The sequence below is a fragment of the Dromiciops gliroides genome, chromosome 1, assembly GCF_019393635.1.
Source record: "Dromiciops gliroides isolate mDroGli1 chromosome 1, mDroGli1.pri, whole genome shotgun sequence".
NCBI lineage: Eukaryota > Metazoa > Chordata > Mammalia > Microbiotheria > Microbiotheriidae > Dromiciops > Dromiciops gliroides.
The window spans coordinates 255,213,631-255,226,529 of record NC_057861.1 but is presented as its reverse complement, the minus strand read 5'-3'; positions in this window follow the sequence as shown (position 1 = coordinate 255,226,529).

Here is a 12,899-nt window from a genome sequence, read left to right as displayed (position 1 = left end):
AGATTTGTTTACCAGATCCTCTTCAATACTTTGCAAACTTTGGGGTTTTGCAATCCTGTATTAAAAGACTTGAATGAAGTCTTTATATGTAATTAAATAATTTCAGAGTTTGGTCTTGTCCATGTGCCTGAATGTTTATTTACACATCTTGACCTAAGGTTAGCTCATTTTAATAGCAGCGACTGTGATTTGTTCTTCACAACCTCTCCCCCAACCTATGTTTTTTAGTATACCCTGTGACAAAACAGCAAAATATTAAAAAAAAAACATTTATAAGAAAACCTGAAGTTATTTTGATAAAAAGCACCTCTAAAGTCACCCAGCCTCCTGTGCTCTAACGAAAGACATTTTACCTGCTTGAAAATGGTGTGACAAATAAGGGACCTCATCAGACTGAGACAGAGCATCTCTCGTGAATATGGGATGCATTGGACTTTATGGCTCAGCTGGATCATATTACAAAAAAACAAAAGATCCAGAAGCATCATGTTCTTTCCACTGAAGAAGTACAGTGGGAGGTTGCCAAGGAAATGTCCTCCTTGAATGAGACTCTGAAAAGTCTCATACTCGGAATTCTGCTTTCATTGATGCATCTGCCACAGATACCTAAACCTGAACTGTCTCCATTCACACTGCTTCCTTTATCACTTGTATATTAGTATAAATTCAATGGGTGTTGGGTACCAAGAGGTAAAAAGCAACCTAGTTTTTTTAAGAGAAGTTAAAGCCCACAAGTTAGCCATCATGATCATAAAGGAATAAGTTCTGGGGCAGCTGGGTGGCACAGTAGATAAAGTACTGGCCCTGGATTCAGTAGGACCTGAGTTCAAATCCAGACTCAGACACTGGACATTTATGAGCTGTGTGACTTTAGACAAGTCACTTAACCCTCATTGCCCCACAAAAATAAATAAATAAAAATAAAAATAAAATAAAATAAAGGAATAAATTCTTTCATTTGTAATATAGAAAAATCCCTTTATAAAAATTACCATGGCAGGGGGGTGGGGATGGGGGTGACAGCTAAGTGGTGCAATGGATAGAGTACTGGCCCTGGAGTCAGGAGGAACTCAGTTCAAATCCAGCCTCAGACATTTACTACCTGTGTGACCCTGGCTAAGTTACTTTATCCCAATTGCCACCAAAAAAATTAAAAGAAATAAAAAGAAAGGAAGGAAGGAAGGAAGGAAGGAAGGAAGGAAGGAAGGAAGGAAGGAAGGAAGGAAGGAAGGAAGGAAGGAAGGAAGGAAGGAAGGAAGGAAGGAAGGAAGGAAGGAAGGAAGGAAGGAAGGAAAGGAGGGAGGGAGGGAGGGAGGAAAGAAAGGAGGGAGAGAGATGAAAGAAAGAAAGAAAGAAAGAAAGAAAGAAAGAAAGAAAGAAAGAAAGAAAGAAAGAAAGAAAGAAAGAAAGAAAGAAAGAAAGAAAGAAAGAAAGGAAGGAAGGAAGGAAGGAAGGAAGGAAGGAAGGAAGGAAGGAAGGAAGGAAGAAAAGAAAAGAAAATTACTATCTATAAAAAATATGTTTGTTACATCAAGTCTAAAAGTAGAATGGAGAAAGTTGCAAGCAGCAGGAAGAAAAGCCTATTTGGGGCATCTAGGTGGTGCAGTGGATAAAGCACTTGCCCTGGATTCAGAAGAACCTGAGTTCAAATCCAGTCTCAGACTCTTGACACTTTAGTTGTGCGACCCTGGGCAAGTCACTTAACCCTCATTTTTCCACAAAGAAATGAAGGAAGGAAGGAAGGAAGGAAGGGCAAAAGAAAAGGAAGAAAAGCCCATGCAATTTGTAGAATTATCATAAGAACATAGATTCAGAGCTAGAGGAAAGGAACCAGAGAATTTCCTTTTCATAAGGCACCTTCGAGGCCATTTCCTCCAATTTGCCCAACACAAGCAGGGATCTTCTCTTTGATACCTGCAACAGATGGTTAATCAACTTCCTTTTAAAGGTTTCCACACATGGGGAAAACAGAACCCAAAGAGGGCATCCACTCCACTGTTAGCTCTAATTGCCAAGACCTTTTTTCCTTACATGCCATCAAAAACTGCCTCTCTGCAACTTCCATTCCTCCTCTAGGACCAAGCAAATGAAGTCTAAGAACTCTTTGTACCCTTTACAACAGGTATTAAACTCATTAATTCAAGTCAACATTTCTTTCATTTCTACCACCTATAAAATATCATGTTGAAGGCTAGGAACTGAGAAAGATGAGGATAAATTCAAAGATAAGAATAAAGATAAGAGAGATACAAGGAAATGTTTAGGTGAAGTAGAAACAATAGATACAGATAAAAAAAATATTTTTTAAAAATATAAAGGGGCAGCTAGGTGGCACAGTGGATAAAGCACCGGCCCTGGATTCAGGAGGAACTGAGTTCAAATACGACCTCAGACACTTGACACTTACTAGCTGTGTGGCCCTGGGCAAGTCACTTGACCTTCATTGCTCTGCAAAAAACAAAAACATGGAAAAAAAATGAAAAAATAAATAAGACATCCCCCAAGGTCTTTACAATTTAAGAGGAGAGATGGTGTGTATACAAATTAATATAATGCAAAAGAGAATGTAATAAGTGTCTAAAAGAGGTAGGAATACATTATTGTGGAACTCTAGCATAGTAGAGAGAGCCCAGGCTCTGGATAAAGAAGACCTGATTTCAGTCCTCAACTCTGATGCTTACTATACATATGGCCCTTGATAAGTTGCTTCAATTCTTTAGACCTAGTTTCTCCATGTGTAAAAGTTGGGGATTGGACTAGATCAGAGGGTCAAACATGTGAACTACATGAAGCCTACTATGCTTCCCATATGGTGAAAGAATAAAATGTAATTAGGAAATATTTAACAAAATAAATAAAAATGCAATAAAACACAGATATATCCCATTTTATAACTAATTCAATATAGGGAGTATGTGTTTTAATTTGGACTACCTGACCTCTAAGTTCCCTTTGAAGTATAAATAGATGGTGCTATTATAATCCTGTAGTTCAGAGGTTGAAGAGATCATTTCTAACCTGTTAGGAAAGTCAGTGAAGGCTTTCCCGAGCCAGTAGCAGTTGAATTGGAATTTAAAGAATGTATTTTGACAGTTACCAAGGAACTTAGGACTAAAGAACAATGGGGAAAAAAGTGAAATAGTGCGTGGTCCAGTTTAAGTGAAGCAAGAAGGATGTGAAGGAAGATATATTGCATCTTGAATGTATAGTTCCAAATTAAAACAAAAAAGATGTGTTGGAGCAAGGCTGTAGAAAACCTTCAATGCCAACTTGAGGAGTCTGGACTTTTTCATCTGTAGGCAGTAGGACATCATTGGAGGTTATTGAGAAGTGCTATAATGTGATGTGATCTGAAGAAAGGCTCATGTTGTTGTGGAAAATTCACCAGACTTGGTGGTCGATCTTCACTGAAGTCCCAGCTTCCTCCTCCAATGGCCATGCCATTCCTTTAAAAGCTGTGTGACCGGGGATAAGTGACAATCTCTTTGAGCCTGGGTTTTCTCATATGTGAAATGAGGTTGATAACTGCAGTATCTGCCTCACAAGATTGTGGTGAAAAACAAGTCTTTCAAAAACTGTAAAGAAATATATGAATGACAGTTATTATGGTGATGTTTATTAGGAATTTAAAACTGGCAACCCTATGCAGGATGGACCAGAGGAGAGAGGGAATAGGGAGAAGAGACTGATTAGAAGACTATTATGATAGTCCACAGAAGAAGTAATTAGTCAGAAACAGGGCAATCTCTGGAGAAATAAAAAAATGAGAGGCTGAATGTGTAATGGGAAACTTGCTGTATTATGAATCACAGTGTCTGGGTTCAAAGTCTAGGTCTATACTTTATTACCTCAGGCCCTCCAGAAAGCAGTTAACCCCACTGAGCCTCAGTCTCTTCAAATATGTGGTAGGAGTGCTGGACTAGATCAGGGTTTCTTAAACTTTTTCCACTCATGACTCCTTTTCACTCAAAAAAATTGTACACAACACCAGGCATATAGGTATATAAAATAGGTATACATAACCTTTTACTGTTGCCAAAGTTTTCTCGACCCCCACATTCAGTTATGTGACCCCATATGGGGTCATGACTCATAGTTTAAGAAGCTAGGGATTAGATGAACTATAGTCCTTTTTAGTTCTAAACCTATGATCCTAGAATTCTATGGTATTCAAGAGATTCTGGAGATGGTATGACAGGTTGTTGAATAGTGACAGCAATATTGTAAAGATGATCAACTACTCTGATCAAACTGATGATCCAAGACATCTCCAAAGGACCCATGATGAAAAATGCAATCCCCCTCTAGAGAGAGAAAACTGATGAATTCTGAGTGCAGATTGAAGCATACTTTTTTTTCACTTTATTTTTTTTGGTTGTGTGGGTGTGTTTTCTTTTGCAACATGACTAACAAGGAATTTTTTTTATTTTTTTAAAGGACTGATTGTGGAGACAGAAAGGGAGGAGTACTGGATGAGAATGAGATTTTCAGCCTGAGGGACTAAAAGAACAGAGACTATAGAGAGGGTAAAGAAGGAAATCAAGATCAAGGTTAGAGCCTTAGGGAGCAGCTATATGAATATAGGGACTAGAGGAGAAGAAGAAAGAAGAAAAGGAAAGTGGTCAGAGATGTTGAAAAGGAGAGTCCTATTCATATTTGGCAAATCAGATCAGAGAGCCTTCAATGGGGAACCTTGAGAATACAACAACAATAGCATTTTAAATAGCACTTTAAGGTTTGCAAACCTCTTTATAAATATTATCTCATTTTATCCTTACAACAACCCTGGGGGGTAGGTGTTATTATTGCAACATCATGAAAGCCAAGGAAGATAAGACTGTCAGGGAAGAGTGGGCTGCAAATTGTGTGATTGCCAAAGAGAGGTCAAGGAGGATGAAGACTGGGGAGAAAAAGTTGGATTAGGCCATTAAGAGGTCACTAGTGACATTGGAGAGAGCAAGTTCAATGGGGTTAGAAGTTGGACTACATTGGGTGAAGTGAAATGGTTTGGGAAAAAGAAGCAGCAGCAAATACACAATTAGTTTCAATGAGTTTATCATTGAAAGTTATGAGAAGGGGCGCAGCTAGGTGGCGCAATGGATAAAGCACCAGCCCTGGATTCAAGAGGACCTGAGTTCAAATTTGCCCTCAGACACTTAACACTTACTAGCTGTGTGACCCTGGGCAAGTCACTTAACCTTCATTGCCCCGAAAAAAACAAACAAAAAGAGAAAGTTATGAGAAGGATGGGACAGTAGCAAAGAGACAACACATCGAGTTTAAAAAGTCAGAGACCATATAACATTACATTTCAAAGATAGGATTAGAAAATGTCTTTCCATTTTTTTATCTAGAGTTAAAAAAAAAAATCAACAAGCATTTATTAAGTGTCCACCACATGCTAGGCACTATATTAGGTGCTGTAGGTACAAGGACAAAAAAAAGAAAAATGTAACAGTCCCTTCCCTCAAAGGGAGGCAATTATATACTTGTTATATATTTATGTGTGCACATGTGGGTAAAATACATACAAAATCATTCCAAAGTAATCTAAGAGGGAGATACTAGCAGCTGGGGGATCTGGAAAGGGTTCACATAGAAGGTGGTATTTAAGTTTAACTCTGAAGGAAACTCAGGATTCTAAGGGAAACGTGAGGAGCAAATGCATTCTAGGCATAGGGGACAACCTGTGAAAAGGCACAAAAAGGAGAGTTCAATATAAATAGCATTAAGTCAGTTTGGTGCCACATTAAGTAAACCCACATAATTAAAGGAAGAAAAGAAGTCTGACAACTATTGTAGATAGGATTACATTTGTAAGTCAGCCTTCATGGGTGTGTTTGCATCTCACCTTCAAAATCTGTGGTTTAGCAAAGCAACTGTATACAAAGTATAGCAGAAGCATGGGAAAACAACTCAACAGAGAGGGTTAGGAATGGAGTTAGTTTGAGTTTAAAATTAAGTTTTATGTCTTTTTTTTTTTTAACTTCCTGGCCATCTCCACACATACCACCTCCACTCTGCCTATCTCCAATCTCCACACACCAAAACTTTGAACTCCATCCGTCAGATGATGAACACCTATAAGTAAAGCATTGTTTTATTTTGCCTGTTACCAGGCCTCCATGCCACTTTCTGACCATCACCACATATCGCCTTAAGGACAAGGACCCTTTCTTGTTTATCTGTATATCCATTTTTTTTTTTTTGCAGGGCAATGAGGGTTAAGTGACTTGCCCAGGGTCACACAGCTAGTGTCAAGTGTCTGAGGCCGGATTTGAACTCAGGTCCTCCTGAATCCAGGGCTGGTGTTTTATCGACTGCGCCACCTAGCTGCCCCCTGTATATCCAATTTTTATGACAATGTTTGTCAGGTTGCAAGTTCTTAACAAATAGTCACTCATCTATATATCTATTTTATTCGAAAAAAGTAAGTAATAGGGGGCAGCTAGGCGGCACAGTGGATAAAGCACTGGCCCTGAATTTAGGAGGACCTGAGTTCAAATTCGGCCTCAGACACTTGACACTAGCTGTGTGACCCTGGGCAAGTCATTTAACCCTCATTGCCCTACCCAAAAAAAAAAGAGTAGAAAAAAATAGGTAATAAGAAAAAGATAAAAGGGAACTTCTTTAGGGGTTTAAATCACATAAGATCTCGGATCAGATGTGTCATCCTCTACTTCCACTGTGTTTTCCAGGTGATAGTAAAGAAGGAAGTTAGAAACATTCATTCATTCATTCATTCAATAAATAAGTAATTATTAGGAACTTATGGTTTTCAGGAGCAGCTAGGTGGCACAGTGGGTAAAGCACCGGCCTTGGATTCAGGAGGACCTGAGTTCAAATTCAGCCTCAGACACTTAACATTTACTAGCTGTGTGACCCTGGGCAAGTCACTTAATCCTCATTGCCCCACAAAAATAAATAAATAAAAATAAATTTAAAAAAAAGAAGTTATGGCTTTCAAAACACTCTACCAGCCACTGAAGAGGTACAAATTTTAGAGAAGTCCCAATGCATTCCTTAAAGAAGCATACAGAAGAGTAGTGGGATAATTTAAAAACAGAGCTAGTAATAATACACAATATCATACAAATGTGTTAGAAAGTTACAAAATGAAGTTAGGTGAGGAGTGAGGAGGAAGGTCCTTTACCAACGGGGTGATGAGAGAAAGCTTCCTGGAAAAAAAGCATCATTTAAAGCATTAGATTTTAAAGGATGAGCAGGAATTCAACAAGCATAGAAGAGGATTCAGGTATGTGAGTAATACAATTTGACTAGAGCACAGATTACATGGAGAGCTATACTAAGCCTGGAAAAATAAGGCACTAGCTTATATCTGGGCCTTCAAGATAGCATGGTTTAGGGGCAGATAGATGGCACAGTGGATAGAACACTGGCCCTGGAATCAGGAGTACCTGAGTTCAAATCCGGCCTCAGACACTTACTAGCTGTGTGACCCTGGGCAAGTCACTTAACCCCAATTGCCTCACTAAATTAAAAAACAAACAAACAAACAAAACAAAACAAAAAAACAGAATTAACCTATTTTGGGGCAGCAAGATGGTGCAGTGGTAAAGCACCGGCCCTGGATTCAGGAGTACCTGAATTCAAATCCGGCCTCAGACACTTAACACTTACTAGCTGTGTGACCCTGGGCAAGTCACTTAACCCCAGTTGCCTCACTAAAAAAAAAAAAAAATATATAGCATGGTTTAGTGGAAAGGGCACTTGACTTGGAGTTACACAGATCTGGGTTGGAATCCCAAATTACTTTCTAGCTCTGTGACCCTGGACCAAGCCCCTTTTAGCTTCATTTTCCTCTTTATGTGAAATGAGGGTGTTGTACTCAATAGGCCTTCTAGTTCTAAATCTATCATCCCAGAATCCTCTGAATACCATAGAGGGGAATTTGAACTTTACTTGCTGGGCCATTGGAAGCCACAAAATAATTTTGAACACATCTATGCATAAGATAAATTATCTTGGCAGTGGTATGTTGACTGATTTAGAGGGAAGAGTCTGCTGGTTGACAGGGCAGCAAGGTAGATCCAATATGTGTTTGGTTTTGGTTCTACTTTTTGTAAAACATAAATACTTAGTTGTTCAAGATAGTCTTACCCATGGCAGGAGGGAGGCTAGGTGGCACAGTGGTAGAGTACTGGCCCTGAAACTGGAAGGGCTTGAGTTCTAACCTCACCTCAGAAAGTTACTAGCTGTGTGACCCTGGGCAAGTCATTTAACCTCGATTGCTTTAAACATCCAGGCCCATCTCTAGTAGTCCTCATATATATCTTGCCATTGGACCCAAATGGCTCTAGAGGAGAGAGTGAGGTTGGTGACCTTGCACAGCCCTCCCCTCACTTAAATCTAATTCACTGCAAGTCATGACATCACCCAACGTCATGGTCCTCTTGGAGAATGAAGGACAAAGAACAAGCTGAATTACTTTACACAGTGTTTACGATATGCATAGTAGAAGTACACAAGGACTCTTCAACCTCTGGAGAGATTTAGATAGAAATTTAACATAACTAAGAATGTAAATCTTTTTTATCTTCTGCTCATTGTTCTTCCTATGCTATTCCTGAGCCCTATAAAGAATTTGGGTATAGGATGGCAACCAGAAATCTCCTCTTGAGTGCTACTGGAATATGTTACAATAGTATACAGAGTTCAAGAGAACTTAACAATGCCTTGAAGACCATGATGCTGAGGAGTGTTAAGAGGTCTAATAGTCTTGAGACTATTAGAGATATTTATAGACTATCAGAGTTAGAAGGGACCTTAGGGAACAGCTAGATCAACTCATCCATTATACATTATAGGACACCAAACCCACAGGGGCAAAGTCATTTGCCTATCGACACACAGCTAGTGAGTGACATTGCTGGGCTCCCAGCCTGGGTCTTCTGACTTCAGACCCAGTGCTGTTTCCACTGAAAATTCATCATGATAATATGACAGAGGGTTTCATATTTCACTTTTGCGGAATCCTTGAGATAAAAAGATTAAGTGACTTGCTTGAGGTCACAGAATTCCAAAGTAGCAGCACTGCCAACCCTTGAAAAACCACACAATTGGCAGCATGGATCTACAGGGTGTTCTCATCTATACTTTCAGCAATCTGTTTCCCTCTGTGTTAGCCTTTAAGGTACACTTGCTTCTCAGGTTCTTACCTGAAAGGATCTAATATTCATTCACATTCAGAAATAAATAATTAATAAAGGGGGAGCAGCTAGGCGGTGCAGTGGATAGAGCACTGGGCTTGGAATCAGTCAACCACTTACTAGCTGTGTGACCCTGGGCAAGTCACTTAACCCTGTTTTCCTCCGGTCCTTCATCTGTAAAATGCGATAGAGGAGGAAATAGCAAGTCACTGGTATCTTTAACCAAGAAAACCCTACATGGGGTCCTAAAGTGTCATACAGAAATGAAAAACAACTGAACATATTAACAAAGATCACAGGATCATAGATTTGAAACTAGTAGGGGCCTTAAGGCCATCTAGTTCCCCACCCCCCCTTATAGGTGAGGAAACAGAGGCCCAGAAAAAAACAAAGCATTTGCCAAAGGTGACACAAGCAGAGCTAGGATTTCAACAGAGACCCACTGTGTCTAAATCCAGTGTTCTGTACACTGCTGTGTTTGCATTAAACAGGAAATACTCACTTAAAACAAAGGAATCTAATTGTGGGATTTCAGGCATTGATGATCAGCCCAGGTAGGGAGAGCTTTCGAGGGATATGCACCCCTCTTGTTCTATGTCACCAAGGTAAGCCTTTATTCAATATAATAAATATTACTAGAAAAGACTCCCAGGTATTTAAGCATCCTGCTTGATACTTTATCCATTCAGGATAGAAAATGGCATTCAGTCTTCACTCTGCTTCATACAGTGCAAAGCAGAAAACTAAGCTACCCCTAAAATAATAATAATAGCTAATTTTTATTTAGAATATTACAGTTTATGAATCGCTGGCCACATAGTGTCTCATTTGATCTTCCCAGAGGTAGACTAAGAACTGGATGATCATCCCCATTTTAAAGATGAGGACAAGAATGTCCAAAAAGTTAAACACTTTCCCCGAAGTCAAACTTCTGAGCCAAAATTTGAATGCTGGTCTTCCTGACTCCAAGTCCATCATTCTTCCTCCTACATACCACGCCATAGGATTCATATCACACTGCATCTCTTGAAAGAGGAGAAAACTAAGAGAAAAGAGGGAAATGCCCAGTGAAATGTTAGAAGGGAGCAAGCCATTCCCACTCAGGCTTATAGAAATGGATATATATATATATATATATATATATATATATATATATATATATAATCATATTTAATGTATAAACAGATTCCAGCAAAGAGCCATTAAGTTTGCCTCTTTTTTTTTTTTTAAGAAACACAGATGGAATTATTCTAGCATTTTAATTCTTAATCATTCTTCCTATTTACCTCTTGAGGCAGGGGGATGAGATGCCTTTCAGAAAAACTGACTGACTAGCTATTTCCTGAATTTGAAATTCCATCTTCTATATAATTCTATGCTTTCACACAGGCTACCCATCATGCCTGGAATGTACTCACCCTTGCCTCTAAAAAAACTTACCTTCCTTTAAGGTAGAAGTCAGGTGCCATCTCCAGTGGGAACCCTAATCATCATCAGTCACCAGTTATCAATATCATCATTGACATTTACATAGCATTGTATGGTTTACAAAGCATTTTATATACATCATCTCATTTGATTAGCCCGGTCATTGATACTTTCTCCCTCCTCCAATTACCTTGTGTTACATATCTATAAAAGGAGGGCAGCTAGGTGGTACAGTGGATAAAGCATGGCCTTGGATTCAGGAGTACCTGAGTTCAAATCCAGCCTCAGACACTTGACAGATACTAGCTGTATGACCCTGGGCAAGTCACTTAACCCTCATTGCCCCTCCAACAAAAACAAAAACAAACAAACAAACAAAAAAACCAAAAACATATCTATAAAAGGGCACCTACGGGGCACAATGGATAGAGTGCCCAGCCTGAAGTCAGAGAGACTCATCTTCCTGAGTTCAAGTCTGGCCTCAGACACTAACTAGCTGGACAAGCCACTTAACCCTTTTTGCCTCAGTTTCCTCATCTGTAAAATGAGCTGGAGAAGGAAGTGGCAAACCGCTCTAGTATCTCTGCCAAGAAAATCCTAAATGTGGTCACAAAGAGCCAGATATGATTGAAATGACTCAACAACAACTTATCCATCAATGTGTTGTATCCTCCAGTAGGATGTAAATAAGGCCAAGGTTTTGTCATTATATCACCCTATAACTAATCTTTATGTGAGCTTATCAGTTTCATCCTATTTCAAGGCCTTAAACTACAAAGCTTACAGTTATCTTACAGATGTGCTTGTAGATATTGGTTAGACCAAGGGAAAAAGGACTTTAGCTTAAAAGTGGGAAACAGAAGCCCTAAAGTTCCATGAAGCTCCTCAAAATATAATGTGAGGGAGAGTAAAGTCACTATTTTGGATTATGTGAAAGTTTCAAAAAAAAAAGTAGCTATGTCCTTCTAAACACTTAAAATTATTATATGTATGCCTGGTACCACATGGTTTGGTACTTAATTCTTCTCTAATTTATTGATCCATTTGTTTAAGAACTTTTGGCTATTGTCTCTAATATTCTTTCATATTTTTGTTTTTCTTGTTGTTGATAACAGGGACTTCTATCCTTGGTTAGATTGGCCATCCTTCATTTAGATATATCAGAATAACCATTAGCAAGTTTCCTAATTGTGGGATCAGTGAATGAAAGAGGGAATGCATCCTATAAGCAACAGGTAAAGATACAGTAAAAATGGGGCAGCTAGGTGGTGCAGTGGATAAAGTACCGACCCTGGATTCAGGACCTGAGTTCAAATCCAGACTCAGACACTTAACACTTACTAGCTGTGTGACCCTGGACAAGTCACTTAACCCTAATTGCCTCACCCCCCCCCCCAAAAAAAAAAAAGATACAGTGAAAATAAGTCACCATTGTCCTAATGGTGCGACTGGGGATTTTATGTGAAACTGTTTTTTAGAGGACAGGACAAAATATTATCTCAAAGTGATAACAGGAATTCCTTAATTTCTACAGAAAATGCTTTCCAACAGGAGCATCTGAGTTTTTTAATGTTGGCTCACAGAACCAAAAGTCCATACAGTTGTGGGCCACACAAAAGTTTTCTAATTACAGTTAGTATCTAGTCCAAGCTTACTAGCATGACAGTTCATAGCACTGGACAAACGGTTAATCCCAACTAGATGGAGAGGAAAGAATGTTGAATTTGAAAGCCAGACAACCTGAATTTGAATCTAAGGTCTTTGTGTGACTTGGAGCAGCAGCTCAACTTCTCTGTACCTCAATTTCATTCTCTTTAATAGAAGGGAGTCAGACTGGATCATGGGACCATAGATTGAGAGATGGATGGGACCATGGAGGCCACTAAATCTAACCCCTTCCTTTTATCAATATGGAATACTAAGGCACAGAGGATTAAGTTACTTACCCAGAATCACATAGCCAGTAAGCATTAGAGGAAAGATTCAGATCTGGGTCTTCCTGCTCCCAAGTCCATTTACCCATCCACCATGCGTTGTTGCCCCAATGACCAGATGAATGAATTCTAAAGTCCCTTCCAACTACAGATCCATGGTTCTAGGATTCTATGTATATCAGCTAATTCAGGTTTTAACTATCTCAAGCAAGTCGCCCTGTGGGTTCAGAAGGGCTGAATTTGGCCCTCAAGTCATGTGTTGGATCCCTAGACTTTAGACCATTCATTGAAAAATATATTTCAATCTGCTTTCCTCACACTAGTATAGACATTAGGACATATATTGGGTTAACACAATTGGGATTCC